Consider the following 21,587-nt stretch of genomic DNA (forward strand, 5'->3'; position numbering starts at 1 on the left):
AAAACCCTATTCCCTCTGAAAGGGAATCCAGGTCCTTAGAGAGATGGGGGAAAAAAGTCTACACCTCTGCTACTCTCTCAGCTAGAGCTTTAAACTGTCAGGTTCATAGGTTCATACTAGGCTATCTGCCCAAGGGCATTTACAAGCCTAGCCCATAGTTTTGTGGCTTACGCCACCCCTTTAGTATGGGGAACTATACCCATTATTTTGCTGTGCCTCTGTCGAGCAGTGACACTGAGGTAATCCCTGGGGTATATCTGCGATCTCCCATCCATTGGTCAAGATTTCTCTTGAACAAGGCCAGCGAGGTGCTCTGCCTCACATATACCGGGATTTTGTTCCACAGCATAGGGAGTCTTTGGGTGATGAATCTATCCCTCCAGCACGTCCTATTAATAGCCGTGTCGAGGTTTAAGTCTCCCGCCTTGTGGCTCTGATGGATCTAGATTTTTGAGGTGAAGCATATTCATCAAATCTGGGTTTGACATGGCCTTGTATGTTAGGCAAAGGTCACCTCTGAGCCAGCGGTAAGCGACTGAATAGAGCTGGAGTTCTTTCAGTCGGGCAGCATAGGACAGATTTTTGAGACCCTTTATCCTTTTGGTTAGGAACTTTGTGGCCTCCAGCTGCTGCAAGTGTCGGGTCACATACATTCCGAATGGGGCATTGTACTCAATCATTGGTCTGATGAGTGATGAGTAGAGCCACGCAATGACCTCCCTTGATCTAGATGAGAATCCCTTCATGATAAGGTGGGCAATGTAGAAGGTCTTCCTAACTACTTTAGCTACATGGGTGTCGAATGACAGACTACTATCAACCTGGGTCCCCAGGTCCCTGATAACTTCTTCTGTGCTCAGTGGATTGCCACCTATTTGGTAGCTAGGGGTAACCTTGTTTTTCCCGAAGGGTATGACTATGCATTTCATAAAGATTTCCACTCTTAGTGTTTGCCTTGCTTAGGCCCAGACCACGGCGTAGCAGCCTGTTCGGCCTGTGCTTCCTTCAACCGACGCTTAGGCGTTGGTCGGAGTTTGCTGAACAGTTTTTCGCTCAGATTTTTACATTATGCCGCCGGATCCTCTGACTACCCAAATTGTTAAAAAGCAAAGAAAAGACCGACACTTTCGCGGTCCTTGGTTTCAGCGAAACCACGGTTAAGCAAGTTGAGTGTCTGCTTCGAAACCGAGAAAACTGGTCAATCTTCAGCCGAATCCATGACTACTACTGAGGCTCCTGTTATCTTACCTGAATCAGCCTCAGAAATTTTACCTACAACTGTGGTTCCTACTGATCTATCAGACACCATCCCTTTGGATATCTCTACCCCAGCATCGTGGTGCTGCTAGGCCTCCTGCAGCCATGTCTATTAAGGCCTTTGCTAGGGCTAAAGCAGCCAAATCAGCTAAATCAGTGCCTGTTAAACCACCCTCACTCAGGCCCACTTCTAGTTCTCAAATGCTTACTCTGGCAGAAGATTTAATATCCTTAATTAGAGGATCCCAATCTCACCCAGACAGGGCCTCTCAGCCCCCAGAAAGAGACCAAGGGCAGAGCCCCCCGAGCCTGTGTCCTCTGATGATTCTGCGGATGACTCAGACATTACAGACCAGCCAGAGGCTCCTTTTTCCAATTATGAAGATTCAGATGCTGAAGAATCCATTCCAGCTGCCTCTCCACCTGAGGAATTCTCCTTTGGGAGACCTTACATGCCATGAGAGAACAATTCCAATGGCAGGGACAAGATTTCTCAGATTCAAGAAAAGGCTTAGGACTTTTCTGCACTTACCACAACATAGGCCCTTAGCTATACCTCCTGTCCTGTCCGTTGTGGATGATGCATTTAATGATGTCTGCACTGCACCTGATTCTTTACCTCCAGCCCCTGCCAAACCAGATAGATTTTACAGGGTGCCAGACACTCATCACCACCTATACAAGGCCCCACTTGCAGACCCAGAAACTATATCCCAGGGGCCTAAAGCAGTAGCCTCAACCACAGCAAAAAACCCTATTCCCTCTGAAAGGGAATCCAGGTCCTTAGAGATGGGGGAAAAAAGTCTACACCTCTGCTACTCTCTCAGCTAGAGCTTTAAACTGTCAGGTTCATAGGTTCATACTAGGCTATCTGCCCAAGGGCATTTACAAGCCTAGCCCATAGTTTTGTGGCTTACGCCACCCTTTAGTATGGGGAACTATACCCATTATTTTGCTGTGCCTCTGTCGAGCAGTGACACTGAGGTAATCCCTGGGGTATATCTGCGATCTCCCATCCATTGGTCAAGATTTCTCTTGAACAAGGCCAGCGAGGTGCTCTGCCTCACATATACCGGGATTTTGTTCCACAGCATAGGGAGTCTTTGGGTGATGAATCTATCCCTCCAGCACGTCCTATTAATAGCCGTGTCGAGGTTTAAGTCTCCGCCCTTGTGGCTCTGATGGATCTAGATTTTTGAGGTGAAGCATATTCATCAAATCTGGGTTTGACATGGCCTTGTATGTTAGGCAAAGGTCACCTCTGAGCAGCGGTGGCGACTGAATAGAGCTGGAGTTCTTTCAGTCGGGCAGCATAGGACAGATTTTGAGACCCTTTATCCTTTTGGTGAGGAACTTTTGTGGCCTCTCCAGCTGCTGCAAGTGTCGGGTCAGATACATTCCGAATGGGGCATTGTACTCAATCATTGGTCTGATGAGTGATGAGTAGGGAGACAATGACCTCCCTTGATCTAGATGAGAATCCCTTCATGATAAGGTGGGCAATGTAGAAGGTCTTCCTAACTACTTTAGCTACATGGGTGTCGAATGACAGACTACTATCAACCTGGGTCCCCAGGTCCCTGATAACTTCTTCTGTGCTCAGTGGATTGCCACCTATTTGGTAGCTAGGGGTAACCTTTGTTTTCCCGAAGGGTATGACTATGCATTTTTGGCATTTAACTTTAGGCCATGGCTCTGGCACCAGTTATCCGTTTCTGTGAGACCCTTCTGAAGGATATCTGTGTCAGATGTGTTTTCTACTATGACAAGCAGATTGCAGTCTGCTGCAAACCTTGTCAGCCATAATCCCAGTGTGTTTGCTTGTACTTGAGAAGTAGATGCCAAACAAGAGTGGGCCTAGGACTGAGCCCTGTGGGACACCACTTGTGACAGGCTTTGAGTCTGACATGGCGCCAGCAACTCTGACCCTGTGGGTTCTGTCACTCAGCCAGTTTGCAACCCATCTTGTGATGTATGGGTTAATATTTAAGCTGATGAGTTTTCAATGATACCCGAGTGGGGTATTGTATCGAAGGCCTCGCCAGATCGAGGTAGGCTGTATGGACTGCCTTTCCCTCATCAATGGCTTTGGTGACTGTTTGAAAAAGTCAACCAAGTTTAAAAGGCATGATCTGCCTTTGACAAAGCCAAACTGGGTTGGATCCAAAGTCTGCAAATTCCCTATGTCTTTATTTATGAGGTCCATTATGATCCTCTCCATGGCTTTGCAGATAAGGCTTGTCAAGCTAATGGGCGGTAATTTCAGGGTCGGTGGAGGCACCGCCTTTGTGAAGTGGGACCACAGTTGCAGTGCGCCACTCCTGGGTGCGTATCCAGAGGTAAGGCTCTGATTAAACAGCTGTCCTAGCTGTGGGTTTAATTCCTCATGGAGTTCGTGGAGCACACAGCCGGGACACCATCAGGTCCCATGGATGCTGTGTTTTTGCTTTGGAGAGAGCAGTTCTCACTTGGGCGTTGGAGATGTTTGGGGGCTGCAATCATTTGGTATAGATATCTCTCCTTTTGGGGGAGGGGAGAAGTTTGCACTGAACCTGTCAGCCAGTATGTTGGCAATGTCCGTGGATCAGTAATCTTCACATCATTTTGAACTAGTTCTGAGCATATCTGGGAGTTTCCTCCCAGGTTTCTAACATAGCTAAAGAAGGCCTTATGATTGTCTTTTGAGTCTTTAGCTATTTTTCTCTCAAAATTTGCTTTGGATGATTTTATGAGAGCTCTTAGTTTTTACTTATAGTGATTAAGGGTGTCTTACCTTTTAAGGATTTTGCTCTATCTTGTAGTAGCTTCCTCCTTTTGTTGTAGAGTTTGTTTATGGCTGGGGTCCACCAGACTGGACGCTTGCCTTTGGTACAGAGAGTCTTTGTTTTGCTTGGGATTGCCTTATCCATGCAGTCCTGCAGGTGCTGGTAGAAGGCATTTGTAAGTGATTCAGCGGCATGTGTACTGTTTTCCACTGCTCGGGGCCTTAAAGGAGACCACACTAGTCTTTAGAAGTGTGAAGTCGGCTTTCGAGAAGTTCTTTACTGTGGTCTTTTTATTTCAGGTGGGGTGGGATGAGGACCTCCAGCGAGATTAGTTTGTGATCTGATCTCACCAGTGAGGGGTATACTTCGTGTTGAACATTGTGCTCCCATGTTCGTGATGATGAGGTCAAGTATGTTATCTCCTCTTGTGGGGATGGTAACTAGTTGTTCCATGGCATTTGAGTTTATGAATTCCAGGAACTTTTGGGCTAGGGTGTTTGGGCTTGAGTAGTGTTCCCAGTCTATATTAGGGTAGTTGAAGTCACCTAGTATGATGGTGTTTGGTGATACATTTATCCCCTCTAGTGTTTTCAGGAAGGCCATGTGAGGTTCCTGAGTTTGTGAGGGTGGCCTGTAACATGCTACAATTTGCAGAGCAGTCTTGCCTATGGTTAATTGCACCTGGATGGTCTCCGATGCATCGTGCGTTGCAACCAGTCTTGAGGTGTGGGAGTCCTTGATGAATATGGATACACCCTCCTTTCTTGGTATTGTCCGGATTTTGGGGCGGAACGCATGATATGAGGTAAAACCTGATAGTGCTGGGGTGCTCTCAGGAGCCTTGAACCAGGTTTCTGTCACAGCACAGACATCGATGTTCTCCATACTGAGAAGGGCCTCGAGTCGTGCATTTTGAGATTCAGACTTCTGGCATTGAGCAGCATTACCCTTAGTTTTTCCTTTTTCTGTTCTAGGGTGGTAGGTTTAGAATTTGAGCCTTGCCTAAAAAGGCACTATGGGGTGGCAAGAGCCTTTGCCAATATCCGGCATCCCAGGGCTGACAGGTGCAAGCCGTCCCATGAGACCCAGCGTGGCTTGTCCAGCATGTCATCCCAGGCAGACAGATACTGGATCCCCTTTGAATGACACCATTGTTTAAGCCAATTGTTAAAGCTGATCATCTTATCTCTGTATTGTGGCATCATTCTTGGTGAAGGTAGGATACTGCTCAAGGTCAGGGTCATACCTGCCTGGGCTACATAATCAGAGAGCTCCTCGATGTCTCTTTTCATGTAGTCCAAGGAGGTACGTCTCAGGTCGTTTACACCAGCGTGGACAATGACTGAGTCGTATTTGTACCTGCTGTTGAGAGACCTGAGTGCTTGCGTTATGTGGCGGATTCTAGCACCCGACAGGCAGCTTACTGTGACCTTCTCCTTACTCAGTCTGGTGAGCGGGACGTCAGTGTGTCTGACTATGGAGTCACCAATGACTAGTGTGTCTGGCATTTTGTTTGGCCTTAAGGGCTGTGACTGTTTGACACTCTGACTGTGAGGTCTATGTGTTGCAGGTGATGTGTTCTATGGTGGTGGTTGTTTGGGTGTCTGCTTTGGTGGCCTCTGCTGTTTTGGTAGATTTTTGATCAGAGCCTCCGAGTATGTCTTTGTGTGTTTATGTGTATGATTTGAGGTTGTGATGGTACTATGTGAGACTGGGTCTATAGTGTGTGGTAACCTTCTCCTCCTGACTGGTCTTGCCAGTCCTATGTTGAGAGAGCTCAGCCTCCAGTTTGGCTGTATAGTTGCATCTCTCGCATGTATTTGTGTTTTGTGGGAGGAGGAGAGGGTTGTCTGTGTACATGAGGCAATTGTAACATTGCCTCAATATTCCCAGGTTCACCAGCTGAGCAGGAGAGGACACTAGCAACTGATCCCTCGACATGCTAGAAGGAATAGACAAAAAACTTTAAAGAAGATTCCGGGGACGTGGATGACCGAGAAATGGGGGTTTGCCTTTTTGGGGTACTATCTATGACAAGAGCACCGTATCAAGGTAATAAGTACTGTAGGAGCAAGTGCTAGGCTTAACAGATCCAATACCAAGAGATCCAATCCAGATATGATCCAATACCAAGAGTTTATGCTTGATCAGTTAATTAAAAAGCTGTCCTCTGATGAATCTTTAGATAAGAAATATGTATTAGAAATGGTGAATAACATCCAACAGGTTAGTAACCATTCTTTAAAATGTGGCTATGATGCACTGGAGGCTTCATTTAGATCAGCCATGACTGGCACAGTAATAAGAAGGCATGCATGGTTGAAAGAACAGGTCTTACCGGATCATGTTAAAGCTAAGCTATTGGATGCTCCTATGGATAAGGCCAGTCTATTTGGGGAACCTGCCCAGCAGGTAATGAAGAAAATGGAAGAGAAGGCAAAATCTGTACAAACAGTTAAAGATTTCTTACAGGTTCAGCCCCAAGGTTTAGCAGGAACTGGCCTGCCAAAATTGGTCCTTTCCTGACTCCACAAGATCACAAAGGGCAGGAACAGGGGCTCTAGGGGGAGAAATCAATCCAGAGGAGGTGCCTACAGAGGGCGACAGTGGCAAGGCAATAACCGAGGCACAGACACAACCACTGCCACTGCAACAGGACAATCACAGTGACTTGGCTCTGATTCCGCCTACCAGGGAGCAAAGAGCAGCACCATTAGGCGGAAAGTTAGCCTTATTCTCGAAAAATTGGCACTATATCACAAAAGACAAGTGGATTTTGCAAACCATAGACCAAGGCTACCGGTTCCACTTCCACACTTTACCAGTAAAAAGAGGAATGCCAAACCTGCCCCCAAATCAAAAAATAGAAGCCCTGCACCAGATAGCGGAATTAATAAATATGAGAGCTGTGGAAAGAGTACCAATAACAGAACAGGGCACAGGATTCTACTCCAGACTCCTCCTAGTACCAAGAAAAGAGAAAAACTGGAGACCTATTCTCGACCTGTCCATCTTAAACACATACATCATCGTCCCAAAATTCAAAATGCTGACCCTACAGCAACTTCTTCCCATGCTGGGCAAGGAATGTTGGCTGGTAACTCTAGATCTCAAGGAGGCATACCTGCACGTCCCCATTCGACCAAATAGCAGAAGATACCTCAGATTTCTTGCAGGATCAGAGCATTATCAATTCTCAGCATTGCCCTTTGGCTTATCTACTGCACCCAGAGTATTCACAAAATGCCTGGCATCAGTAATCGCTCACTGCAGAGTACAGGGAATCCAAATTTACCCATACCTGGACGACTGCCTGTTACAAGCGGACAACAAGAGCAAGCTGACAACAGATTTACAAAGGGTCATTTACTTGCTTCAAGCCCTGGGATACACAGTTAATTTACAAAAGTCAAGGCTGATACCATCCCAGAGAAGAACCTTCTTGGGCGCGGAATTGGACACAGTAAAACAGATGGCATTCCTAACTGCAGAAAAACAAAAAGAGCTCCCTCTTTACTTATTGGCATTAACAAAGCAGAACAAACTAACAGCAAGGAAAGTCCTGCAGGCCTTGGGCTTCATGGCATCATGCATAATCTTGGTCCCACATGCCAGACTGCATATGAGAAAGTTACAGTGGTACCTAAAGAATTTATGGTCTCAACACAGGCACAGCTTAGAAACAGAAATACCACTAATCCCATGCTTAAAACAGGAGTTCCTATGGTGGGCTCGGGCATGCCAGTCAAACCCAGGCTTACCCTTCCACAAATCTCCAGCAAACCAAACCATCACAACGGACGCCTCAGACCTAGGATGGGGGGCACACATGCTGGACAAATGCGTACAAGGACTGTGGACTCAGGACCAGCTGCACTTGCACATAAACCAAAAAGAAATGCTGGCAGTAAAACTGGCAATCCTAAAATTCAGACCATTCCTCAAAGAAGGCCATTTGATGATAAGGACAGACAACACCACAGTCATGTGGTACATCAACAAACAGGGAGGCACTCATTCTTACCGCCTATGCAGAATGACTTTGGACCTTTGGAATCTGGCTCTCCGCTACAACATCCAGTTACAGGCAATATTTGTACCGGAAAAGAGAACACCCTAGCAGACATTTTAAGCAGAACCACCTCGGATGCTCACGAATGGATGCTACACCCGGACATCTTCAAGGCCATCACAAAGAAATGGGGAATGCCACAAATTGATCTATTCGCTTCCCCACAAAATCACCAGCTCAAAAAATTCTGCACAAGGACATTCCACCCACTTGCATGGAAGGTGGACTCTCTATCCTTCAGCTGGAAAGGCCTGACAGCATATGCATTTCCACCTCTTCCCTTGATGCACAAGGTACTACTGAAAATCAAAGAGGAACGTCCAAGGATAACTCTGATAGCTCCGAACTGGCCAAGACAACACTGGTACCCATTGCTGAGGAGCATGTCTCGGGAGAAAATGTGGTCAATACCACTGATGCCCCTGATGTTAACTCAGAACAACTACAACATCATACATCCAAACCTAAAAACCTTGCAACTGACTGCCTGGAACATCACATAGCAGTAACTAACCCAGACCTTTCACAAAGGGTTAAAGACATTATCCTTGAAGCCCGCAGACCTTCAACAAGAAGGAACTATGCAGGAAAATGGAAAAGGTTCGCCATTTGGAGTACTGAAAGAGGAAAAGATGTGTCGAACATATATATTGCTAACATTCTGGAGTACTTGGCAGAGCTTCTACATACAGGCCTGTCCTATTCCTCCATCAAGATACATGCATCAGCTATTTCAGCAGAATACAGCTTTGATCCTCCTGTCTTTTCACATCCTCTACTCAGGCAATTCCTCAGAGGGATCAAGAATGTAAAACCTCCTAGGAAACCACCATTGCCAGCATGGGACTTGAATTTTGTACTAGAAAAGTTGACACTCCCGCCGTTTGAACCAGCAGCAACAGCAGATCTACAACACCTGTCATGGAAAACTGCTTTCCTACTGGCTATTACTTCAGCAAGGAGGGTTTCGGAACTACAGGCCTTAATGGCAGTGCAACCCTTCCTAATCTTCCATCAAGATAGGGTGTCCATGAGAACTAATCCTACATTTATGCCTAAGGTGGTATCCAGAGTGTCTTTAAACCAGGCAATCCACCTACCTACCTTCTTTCCCAATCCACAAAACAGAGGTGAAAGAATAATGCATACCTTGGATGTACATAGACAGTTACTCTACTACCTGGACAGAACCAAAGATAACAGAAAAACTGACCAGCTCTTTGTAGCCTATGCAACAGGAAGGGAAGGAAAAGCAATTTCCAAACAGACAATCTCCAAATGGATAGGAAATTGCATAAGATTCTGTTACTCCTACCATGGAAAACCAATTCCACAGAACATAAGACCACATTCTACAAGGGCTACAGCCACTACCACAGCTTTCTTAAGAGGAGTGGCAACCAAGGACATTATTGAGGCGGCTACTTGGACCTCCGTGCATACATTTGCCAAGCATTATAATTTACCTCTATATTCTAGATCCCGAGCAGGGTTTGCCACTGCTGTACTGCAAGGGATCCTGACTACACCATAATTCTTATTCCTCCTCCCCTAGTTTGGCTATGGTATTCTACCCATTTGTTATGAATGCAGATGCATCCATGAAGGACATAGTACAGTTTTGTACCTACCATAAATGTAGATGTCCGAACTGGATAGCATCTGCAGTCAGGATTACCCTCCCTCCTACCCCTCTGTGGTACTCCTAGGGTATTTACCCTCCTAATAGCTAGCTGGGGGGGGGGAGGAGTCTCTTATGGTGTATTTGTTTGTATATATGTACATACATGTTTATTTTTTGTGTTTGCCTTCTACTATTTTGGAAACATTGGCATTTATCCAAAATTTAGCTTTCCAAGAGGGCAATTGGCATCTGGGGCAAGAAACACTGAGGAAAATGGCGTTGGCTGATGCCTTTATACCCGAAGACCAGCAGAGATGACGTCGGGTGAAGTGCGACATCAGCCGAAGCCGGACCCAGACTTTGGAATCCGGCCGACCGAAGGGCTGCCTGACGACAGGACAACCCATTTGTTATGACTGCAGATGCTATCCAGTTCGGACATCAACATTTATGGTAGGTACAAAACTGTACTTACATGACTCTGTACAATTTACCTTAACACAGAAACAAGTGCTAACATGGGTCCTGCAAGGGGGAAGATCGCATACCTGACATGTCGATAATATGAACGGTCGATGATGTCGTGTCGAAGAAGTGAGTGTCGTTCTTATGAACTGTCGACGAACTCATATGGATCCATATATATATATATATATATATATATATATATATATATATATATATATAGAGAGAGAGAGAGAGGTTTTCTCTGTTTTTGTTAAAATAGTATGTCTCATCAAGAGAAAGAGAAATTCAAATTCAGATTTAAAAAAATGCCTAAGATGCGGGCAAAAGATGTCCATCACCGATGGGCATACTGACTGTGTCCATTGTCTAGGTGAGGTGCACCTACAAGAAAGCTGTTCAATATGCCACTCTTTTAGTGCTAGAGTGTTGCATGAGCGGAAACTGAAACTATTGGATAGAGGTCTGTTGAAGTCCTCTTTTCAGGAGGCACTGGGTAAGCATGACAAACACGCTAAGATTTCTTTGAGTTGCTCGGAGCCAAGGAAAAGCCCATCGACTTCTAAATCCGGACCAAGTAAGGCTTTAACATTGGCTCCACAGTCATCAGAGCTGACTGTTGCTGTGTGTAGGAGCTGGTCCCCGACTTTGGAGCTGGTATCTCCTACATTGAAATCCCCCATTTTACAGTCGGTGGCTTCATCCACACATTCTTCTCGGGCCTCAAGCTGACTGTCAGATTTGGACATGGATCATGTGGTGCAGAGGCTACTGCAGACACCAGCTCTTGCCAGAATATTGTCGGCACCGATCCCTGGGACTTTGGAACCGACAAAAATTCTCCAGCCCTCGGGGCCAACACCTACCTTAGGATTGTCTGTCCCGACTGCCCTGATAACTTCAGAGCCGACGGCCGCCAGTCGGGTCCAGGGAGGGTAGTCGAACCGACTTGGTTCCGACTTTACCTCTCAGGGCCTCTGCTCGAGTGAGCTTGGCTCCGACATCTGGCTGTGACCCCTCTGTTCTGGCACTGAGAGAGTTTTCTGCATCCTCTGATTCAGGGGATTCCTCGCATCGGGACCGGGGTGCGTTCGATGCCATGAGGAGAGTATTGTCCACGCTGATAACCACACCATCAGAACCAGCAGCGCCCTCCCTCAAAGCACCAGTGTTCACCTCTACAACACATGCGCCATTAAAGTGTAGAGACCCTGAGCTTCAGGAAGCCCTATAGAGCGAGCCATGCTCTTCCGAAACCTCTCCAGAAGCTCCCACTGAAGAGGTTCCCAGGAAGAGACTTTGCAAGAGGAAGCATTTGGACTCCCCTCAGGAATCCATCACTTCGGACACTGACTTAGATGAGTCAGAAAGGTCCCCACAGCCCCCCTCGGAGGATCTTATTCGCAGATATCCTGGAAATTCTTAAACAGAGAGGTGGCTGGAAATTCTATAACCCTACTGATGATGTCAGTCCTCCTGAAGGTTGTTTGGGTTTCAACCCTCCACCTCTTGGGTGTTTCCACCCTTTGAGTTGATTGAGTTACTCTCTCGAAGGGCATGGGAGTCCCAGACACCATGGAGCCTGTTCCCAGGAGGCCTAATGAATTTATAACTTGCTCTGAAGACAAGACTTTCTAACTAAAGGAGTACCTGTTGATGTCATGGTGGTGGCAGCGGCCACCAAGAAGGAGCTATCAGAAACTTCTACATCTGTTCATCCTCTTTAATAGAGATTCCAGGATCATGGACAGATATGGGAAGTGTATGTTTAGTTCAGCGGCTTTTGTTCTTCGATTGCTGAACTGTCTCACACACTTCACTAGGTTGTAAAGAGATCTCCTGAAGGAACTAGGAGATACTCTGCAGGGTTCAGTAGCTGCGGGAATTTCTGAGAAGGTAACTTCCCAGCTCTCTACCCTTAATTCTATCATAAACAATTCCATGCGTCTGGTTTCGTATGCAGCTGATGGAACTAGCAGAGCAGCGGTTACAGGAATTGCCCTTGGGAGACATTCCTGGATGCACCCATGTTCCTTTGTGGAACCCTTCAAGTCTTCCTTTATTAACACCCCTTTCGACATCTCGTCCCTTTTTGAACCAAAAGTGAAACTCTTACTAGGAGTGAAAAAGATGGAAGGACTCTGTGCTGTCCGAGTATGTTTTTCCACCCCTATTAGACCTTACCCCAAAGGTAAGGGGGGAGGGAGAATGTGGTTCTGTAAATCTCAAGGGCCTTTCCAGGACACTCGTGGTGAACCCCTCTGATGCCGACCATGCTGCAGAGGGGGTCCTCAGAATCAGGGTGACAAAGATCAGTTCTTTGGGAAGCCCTATCAGCGCTCCTGAGAGGAGGCCCGCCTCCATCTGTGGAGGCAGTCGAGGGACAACTTTCTTCTTTGTACCTAGACACCTGGCTAAAAAATAACAAGAAACAGCTGGGTACAAAGTATCCTATCCAGAGGATACTTAATTCCCTTTGCCACACCGCCCCCCAATGAAAAAAAACATCCCAGATGCTCCACCCAGTCACAGAGAACAAGCAGCCATAGATGTTCAAAGGTTGCTGCAAAAAAGTCATCCAACCAGTCCCAGCAGACCAGAGAGGATCCGGAACTTAAGATTTTTTTTGGTTCCAAAGAAAACGGGGGACTCAAGACCCATTCTAGACCTCAGCAGACTAAACAAGTTGGTAAAAAAGACAAAGTTCTGGATGGACACGCTACAGCCAATACTCCCTTTTTTTGGAAAAGACAATTGGATGTGCTCGACAGATCTCCAGGATGCGTACTACCACATAAAAATGGACAGGCCATCCAGGGATCATCTACGCCTCAAGCTGGGAGCCGGTTGTTATCAATTTCATACTCTGCCCTTTGGCCTCACTACAGCCCCCCAGAGTGTTCACCAAATGCATGGCAGTAATCACGGCTCACCTGAGGCGTTTGGGATTCCAGGTGTTTCCATACCTAGATGACTGGCGCTTCACTGCCACCACCAGGCTTCAACTCATACAAGCAAGGGACACAACTTTAAACCTCTGCAGTCCAGTTGGGTATTACCATAAACTCAGAAAAATCTGCCTTGTCACCATCACAACAGACTGTTTTTATGGGAGCAAAGCTAAATACAGTCACAATGACTTTAAGCCTTCCTCCAGAAAGAGTTTTGTCTTTTACGAAAACAAATCGTAGACCTGCTTCCAAAGGAAAAAGCCCCGGTCTCAATGGTACTCAAATTGCTAGGAACGATGGCAGCGATCATTGCCATTCCTCTGGGTCGAATGCATATGCGAGTACTACAGTGGCTCCTGTGCTTTTAATGGTCCTTTCAGGAACTTTAATGTCACACAAAATCATAATAACGACTATGTTCAAGAAGGACCTTCAGTGGTGGCTGCATCTCACCAAGTAACTATAGGCCGCCCTTTTGTTCTACCCACTCCTATAGCCACGGTGACCACAGACGCTTCCTTGATAGAGTGGGGGGGTATTATTAGGGAAGAACAGCCCAAGGCACGTGGAAGAAGCACGAGGCTCATCTGCATATCAATGTCCTGGAGGTGAGAGTGGTACTTCTAGAACTGCAGTTCTTTCAAGACTCTCTCCCTCTGACAATGATTGCAATTCAGACAGACAGTATGTCAGTGGTCTGGTACATAAAGAAACAAGAAGGAACCACATCTTATCCCCTGTGTCGAGAGGCCCTGAGAGTATGGCAGTGGGCAACTTCCACCCAGCGCTTTCTGATAGCAACGCATATCCCGGGGAGATCCAGTGTGATAGCAGACAAGCTAAGCAGGACAATTCTTTTGCCTCACGATTGGTCCCTAAAGAAAAGTAGCGGAAAGGATTTTCCGCAGATGAGGCTAGCCTTGCTGCGATCTCTGCAACCCCAACAAACACGAAATGCAGCAGCTACTTTGCCCTAATACCCCTGCAGGGGGATGCCTCAAGGGATGCACTTGTGCACAATTGGCCCCTGGGTCTCCTTTATGCTTTTCCTCTAAAACCCAAAGTTTTACAGAAAACAAAGACTATGGGAAGGACCATCATCTTAATAGCCCCTTACTGGCCTGCTCAAATTTGGTTTCCCTTCCTTCAGCCTCATCTATATTGGAAGAACCTTGGATTCTCGACCTGGTTCCGGATCTTCTGACTCATTCTTCAGGGGCTCTCCATCCTTCTCTTCACTCCCTCAAACTGACATCTTGGCTGCTCCAATTCCAAACATAGCCAGGATTCACAACCTCTCCGCTGCCGCTCAGCATACTTTAACATACTCTCATAAGTCATCTACCAGAAAGTTATATCTTAGTAAATGGAAGAGATTTTCTATATGGGCATTTCAGAATGATATTGACCCATACCTAGCTTCAGTTTCATCCATTCTGGAGTTTTTGACTGACCTTTTCAATGAAGGAGCTGCTGCAGCTACCATTAGAGTTCAATTAGCAGCAATCTCGAAATTTCATCTTGGTGTCCAGGGTTCTAATGTCATGTCTCACACTCTCCAAAGCCTTTCTCAAGGGTACTGTTCATTTGAGACCACCCATCAAAGCTCCAGCCATGCCATGGAAATCTAAATTTTGTTATTTTCCAAATAATATTACCCCCTTTCGAACCAGCCTCCTCTTGTGATTTGAAATATCTGTCGCGGAAGACCATATTTTTAATAGCCATTGCTTCTGCTGTGAGGATTTCTGAGTTACAGGCCTTGGCCATCAAACCTCCTTATCTGATTTTCCATATTGACAGAGTCTCACTCAGAATGAATCCATCACTTTTACCCAAAGTTTGTTACGAGACAAATCTCGACCAATCTATTGAATTGCCTGTTTTTTTTTCCTAAATATACGAATAAGGTGGAACACATGCTGCACAAACTTGATCATAGGCAACTCTGATTTTATTTGGACAGGACCAAACAATTTAGAAAAACAGAATAACTCTGTCTCCTTTTCAGTCAAAAAAAGGTGCTCCAGTGACGGAAGTCACTTTATCAAAATGATTATCAGATTGTATTTCCTTCACTTACAGTTCATTGAATACTCCATTTCAACATAAAATAAAGGCCTACTCTACTAGAGCTGTATCGACCTCAGACTTCACTGCTAAGTTACCATTAGCTACTACTTGTGCAGCATCTACTTGGTCAAGGCCTTGTACCTTCATCACTCATTACAGAGTAGACAGGGCTTCCTTTGGTTCCACTGTCCTGAAGAACATTCTCCCGTGAGCCACCTGAGAAAGATGTTGCTTGGGACACTACCCATCAGTAAGAGTGAGTGGCGAGATAGAACAACTTTGCATAAAGAAGTTATGTACTCGCCATAATGTTCCATGTGAGAAGTTCATCTCGCCTTCATTCTTACGTCCCACCCTCCAATCCCCATCCAGACTTCTTGAGGACCGAGATTTCATTTAGATCATGATGTATTGTTTCTTATCCAGTTCTTAGAGTGGCATATTAGTAGTGATAAGTAGCCAGTTGGCAGCAAAGAAGATATGAGGGAAGCTCAAGGTGCATCATGGGATAGGGAGTTGGCGTCAAGCTGGTTGAAGACCTCGAGCTTTTGCAGTTAGCTGAGTCAGAGCCGAGGATCGGCTCCGAACCATCAGTAAGAATGAATGCGAGATGAACAACTCACATGGAACGTTATGGTGAGTACATAACTTCTTTTTTTCTCTGCTTGTCTGCCTTATTCTCCTCCTTTAGCTTCTAGATTTGAGGCCAACAAATTTCTGAAAGCCATCCTTCGTTTTAGGCCTCCCAGGAAGCTTGTTCCTCCTCCCTGGTATCTTAATTTTGTTTCCAAAAAATTTAATCTGGCTCCTTTTGAGCCTGCAGCTTCAGCTTCCTTGCAACATTGCTTTTGGAAGATTGCACTTTTGTTAGCCCTTCTGTCAGATGAGTGTCTGAGCTTCAAGCCCTTATTGCATTTCCTCCTTTTTTTGGTGGTTCATAAGGGTAGCGTGTCCGTGCGTACTAATCCTTTTATGCCCAATATGGTGAATGAGTTGTCCCTTGATCAGTCTATCCATCTGTCCTCTTTTTTTCCCTTCTCTGGAAACTGCAAGTGATAAGGTGCTGCACATGTTGGATGTGCATAGACAACTCGGATTTTTGTTGGATAAGACTGTTAGGAAATCTGATTGGCTGTTTATTTCTTCTCTGGTCCTTGGGATTAGCTACGTATATTCATGCTGACTATTCTTGGATCTCAAATGCTGCTGCTTTTTGTTCTTTTCACGGTAAGAACCTTCCTTATACTGTTAAGAGTCATTCCTGTCAAGTGTTCTGCTGCTTTTTTCAAGGGTTTGATTCTAACTCTATTCTTGAGGCAGCTACTTCGACTTCTGTGCATACTTTTATCAAGCACTGCAAGTTGGGTGGAATTTCCAGAACTAGAGCTGGTTTTGCTATGGCCATCCTTCATGGCTTCCTAGAGGACTCTGCTGAGCCTTCCTCCTCCCAAATATTCCCCTGTGCTTTGGCAGTCTCCCTAATGTAATGAATACCGCAACAGTGAAATGGAAGGACATAGTACTGTTTTGTAGAATCTTACTATAATGGTAGATGTCCTTCTCTTCACTGTTGCAGTATTCACTCCCTCTCTCCCTCCATCCCCGGTCCACTTCTCTTCTGGATGTACTGATTTACCTCTCTCTTCCTTGGACTGGAGGTTCTACTGGGGCTCTCAGTTCTGAGGATGGTATGTCCAGACTTCACCTTTATGCCCTACAGTACACAAGGAGCATACATGTGATGTATGGCATATCTTAAGGTAACCTAAAGGCTTCGGTATACTGGCCGGATGTCAGGCCACCCTTGGCAGGAGCTCCCTAATGTAATAAATACTGCAACAGTGAAGAGAAGGACATAAGGTTTTACACAATTGTACTTTCACGTGAGGATTTTGCAGCAGGTGTTCCAAAATCCGTGGTCCCAGATAAAGGAATATCTGAACAGTGTCATTATTTTGGACAATGCATGCAGAAATCTGTGCTGGTGATCTCCTCTCCTCTTGTTCAAGTTGGGAAATTATTCACCCTTCCTGCTTTGGTGGAGATTGTCCCCATTGACACCTCTCGGGGGGGGGGGGGTTGGTGAACATAGTCATGGGAGGGATGGTCCAAGGTATCCGAGTCCCTCCGAGGCCATTGAGGGCAGTTCTAGCTTTGCAGGGACTCCAGGATTTCCTCTCTCAGGGTGTGAGATGGTGACTTGGTACATGAGCAGGAAGGGACTAGGTCCTACCCTCTGGGTCTGGACGTTGGGAGTGTGGCAATGGCAGTGGACTTGCACCATGTCTCATTTGCAACTTACATTCTAGGAAGACCAACTGTCTTGATGAGAGGCTATGCAGGACAGTTCTTATGCCCCACAAGAGGTCTCTCAATCCATTGGAGACTCAAACCATTTTCAACCATTGGAGCATACTTCAGCCTTTTTACATTTCTGGTCAACCTCAAGCTGCACTTACTTTGCCTTGGTTTCTCCAGAAGGATGGTCCCCGTGAGATGCTGATGTCAAACAGTGGCCTCCCGAGTTACTGCACACCTTTTCTTTCATGCCTTTGATTCTCCAAGTCCTACAGAAATCCTTACAACACAGAGCAGTGATCATTCTCATTGCTCCTTTCTGACCCCAGGCACTGTTGGTTTTCTCTGCTAAGGCCTCACTTCTGGGAGCCTCCTTGGCTTCTAGATGCCAGTATGGGTCTTCTGTTCCATCGGCCTGGGAAGCTTCAACCAGGTCGTCAAAATCTGAAATTCACTGCTTTTGTTTCTGCACTGTCAGTAATGGCCTTGAATTTTGCCTGCACCCTTAGGAGATGGTGAGAATTCTTAGCTTCACAGAAAGCATCGACTATAAAGATCCATAGCAGAAAATGGCAATGTTTTGCACTGTAGGCTTCTCATGAAATGAGTCCTTCACAAACATCCTTCCTTTAAGGTACTTCAGTTTCTGACATCCCTCTGTGATTGCCTGTGCTAGCTGTTCGGCTATCAAGGTACAACTGGCAGCAGTTTCCAAATCCATACCTCAACAGGATTCTCATTCCTTCATATCTGTTATGTTATGCAGAGCTTTATTAAAGGGGGTCTTTCTCTTGAGGCTCCCTGACATTCTGTTCCATCCCCAAGACTAACTAGGACCCCAACTTAGTTTTGTAAGTACTGACTCAACCTTCCTTTTGAACCTGCTTCATCAGTTGCTCTGCAACTTCATACATGAAACTGTTTTTTTGGTGGTGATCACTTCTGCTGGTAGAGTTTCCAAACTTTAGTGACTGTCTTCATGTAGACCATACCTCATCTTCCACAGTTTCCCTCTAAGGACTAACCCTTTTGTGCCTAAGGTTGTATTAGAGTCAAAGATTAATTGTTCAGTTAATATACACATGCATGTTCATTGCTCTTGTATCTGCAGGAAGAGTATCTGAGTTTCATGCTTTTCTGCTAAATCAACCCTTGTTTGTGTTCTGTAAGGTTGAGGTTTCCTTAAGAACAAAGTGTTCATCTTTTTCTAAAGTGGTTTTAGAGATTACTTTGAGTGAAGCCATCTTTCTCCTTGTATACATTCCACAACCAGAAAAAAGAATGGATTCCTCATACTCTGGACATACGCATGTACCTCTGGTGTTATCTTGCCAAAACTAACCCTTTCAGGAAAGCTGAGCAGCTGTTGATTTCCTATGAAAGTAAGAAAAAAGAGCAGCCCGTGTCAAAACAGGCTATTTCCAGGTAGTTGTATCCTGCTGTTTCTTTGTTCCCAACATAACAAGGTACTTCTAGGCTGGGTCAGTATTCATTATCCCAGGGCCTTGGCTTTTTTGGACGAAAAGGGTAGACTGTAGAAGCTTTCCAGAGGCAGCCTCTTGGTCCTCTGTACGCACTTTAACAAAGCACTATAAGCTTAATTCCTTCTCTAGGTCCAGGTGTGGCTTTGTTAGGACCATTGTCCAGGGGCTCCTGCACTCTTCTCCTTCCACCTCCCAAATGTACTAAGCTAGGATAGTCTACCCATATAGCTAAGGCTACAACAGCAGTGATCAATATGATGAACGTAGTACAGATGTGTAAGTAAACTTACAGTAATAGTTGATGTTTGAATAAATTACTGCTGCAGTAGCTGCCCCACCCCCCTCATCTTGTATGTTGCATTGCCAAGAAAATGACTTTTATTCCTAACATAACTTTTTTATCGGGACCGTAACTTTTTTTAAAATTTTTTTTTTCTGTTGGCAAGAAAGCCCTGAAGATTTTGGCATCCAGACTACTGATTTTCTCCCTTGGGATTTCATGCACCAGTAGTCTGTGTGCATGTCTGGAATGTAGCCTGTGCCTTTGTAATGCTAGCCGGCTGGTTATGGGTGCATGTCTGGAATGTAGCCTGTGCCTTTGTAATGCTAGCCGGCTGGTTATGGGTGCATATCTGGAATGTAGCCTGTGCCTTTGTAATGCTAGCCGGCTGGTTATGGGTGCATGTCTGGAATGTAGCCTGTGCCTTTGCAATGCTAGCCGGCTGGTTATGAGTGCATGTCAGGAATGTAGCCTGTGCCTTTGTAATGTTAGCTGACTGGTTATGGATGCGTGTCTGGAATGTAGCCTGTGCCTTTGTAATGCTAGCCGGCTGGTTATGGGTGTATGTCTGGAATGTAGCATGTGCCTTTGTAATGCTAGCCGGCTGCGTATGGGTGCATGTCTGGAATGTAGCCTATTGCCTTTGTAATGCTAGCCGGCTGTGTATGGGTGCATGTCTGGAATGTAGCCTGTGCCTTTGTAATGCTAGCCAGCTGTGTATGGGTGCATGTCTGGAATGTAGCCTATTGCCTTTGTAATGCTAGCCGGCTGCGTATGGGTGCATGTCTGGAATGTAGCCTGTGCCTTTGTAATGCTAGCCGGCTGGTTATGGATGCGTGTCTGGAATGTAGCCTGTGCCTTTGTAATGCTAGCCGGCTGGTTATGGGTGCATGTCTGGAATGTAGCCTGTGCCTTTGTAATGCTAGCCAGCTGTGTATGGGTGCATGTCTGGAATGTAGCCTATTGCCGTTGTAATGCTAGCCGGCTGTGAATGGGTGCATGTCTGGAATGTAGCCTGTGCCTTTGTAATGCTAGCCGGCTGTGTATCCTAGCTAGGATATAACTCCTAAAGCTAAGTTTACTGCAGCAGTGATTTATTCGAACATCTGCTCTTATAGCAAGTTTACTTGCACAGCTTTACTTTTTTCATTTTTATGCTTTATATTACATGCTTGTGTGTAAAGACATTTTTATATGTCTCTTAGGGTTTGCCAGCTGTACAGTTAATTCCTTGACCTAAACAAACAAACAAAAAAATCTGCCTTTAAAAATGTCTTGAGCCAGGGTACAGGAAGGGTCTAAGAAACCACCCCTATTTTTTTTCCTCAGACTTTTGCTCCATCCCTCTTAAAATTGGAAATTACTTTGAGAAGTTTAATAGTACCAGCATTTAAAAAGTATTTGTGTCTTTCCTTTTTTGTATTGTCCCTAACTGTGGAAGTGAAAGTTGAGAGGTGTGCAAAGGTAGTGAGTAGTGTGTTTCACAGAATAAGAATGATTATGCTAATGACCATCACCAAGCTTTGTCTTTTTCATGGGCATGAAGGAAAGGTTTGAGATTTTGGAGTCATGACCCGAGACATACACAGAGACACACTATTTGTTTACTTACAAACTAACTCCAAACCATCTGAGCAGAACCTATTTTTATTTTATGGCTTGGGCAGAAAAAGACTTGGTCATCAGTGCAACTGATAGTTATTTTGGTAAATGCTGAATGATTCTAACAATGGCAGAAAAAGAAAGGCATCTAAATGATACCATTTGGAATGCGGATTATTAACAGAATAGGATGTAACAAACACATTGTGTGTTACCAAACTTCAGTTTCATATTTACATGTTGAACTGTTGTAGAAGAGGTTTGTAGGGAGATGGTGCATGACGTAAGGGGAGGCGAGTAGATGCATAAGTGAGTAGTCAAGATGAGAGAGGATTGCATGTAGGAGAAGGGAGGTATTAGAGGGGTGAAGCAGTGTAGCACTTTAGGGTACTGGCTTATAAGTGTGTTTCTTGAAAGAGAGTCTGTCCACCAAGCTCACATGAATAAAGTTGGGATGATCTTAGTGACTCATGATACCAGTTAGAAAATGTTTTCATCTTGATGGGAATGCTAAATATCTTATAGAGAACAGTAGGGGAAACGCTTGTTTTTACAAGAATTCTTATAGCCCAAGGAATGCTGAAGGAAGCTTGAATATGGTGCCATATTTCAGTATTTAGTGGCAGGCGTTGTTCTGTTAGTGTGGGATGTTGTTTGTTTCCTTCTAAAGGAACAAAAATAATAGTTTGGGGTTGAGGGTTTTGCTGGCAAGTGTT

At 45.3% G+C, this 21,587-nt stretch overlaps 1 protein-coding gene across 2 annotated transcripts in view; it reads left to right on the top strand.

Annotated features, from left to right (window-relative positions):
• The window catches only part of LOC122791611 (nucleobindin-2-like), a 917,099-nt gene that overhangs the window by 493,635 nt on the left and 401,877 nt on the right, over positions 1-21,587 (top strand). The gene's annotated exons all lie outside the window — the stretch shown is intronic.

Source organism: Protopterus annectens, chromosome 17.part0, assembly GCF_019279795.1.
Source record: "Protopterus annectens isolate FY-2018-M chromosome 17.part0, PAN1.0, whole genome shotgun sequence".
Taxonomy (NCBI): domain Eukaryota; kingdom Metazoa; phylum Chordata; order Ceratodontiformes; family Protopteridae; genus Protopterus; species Protopterus annectens.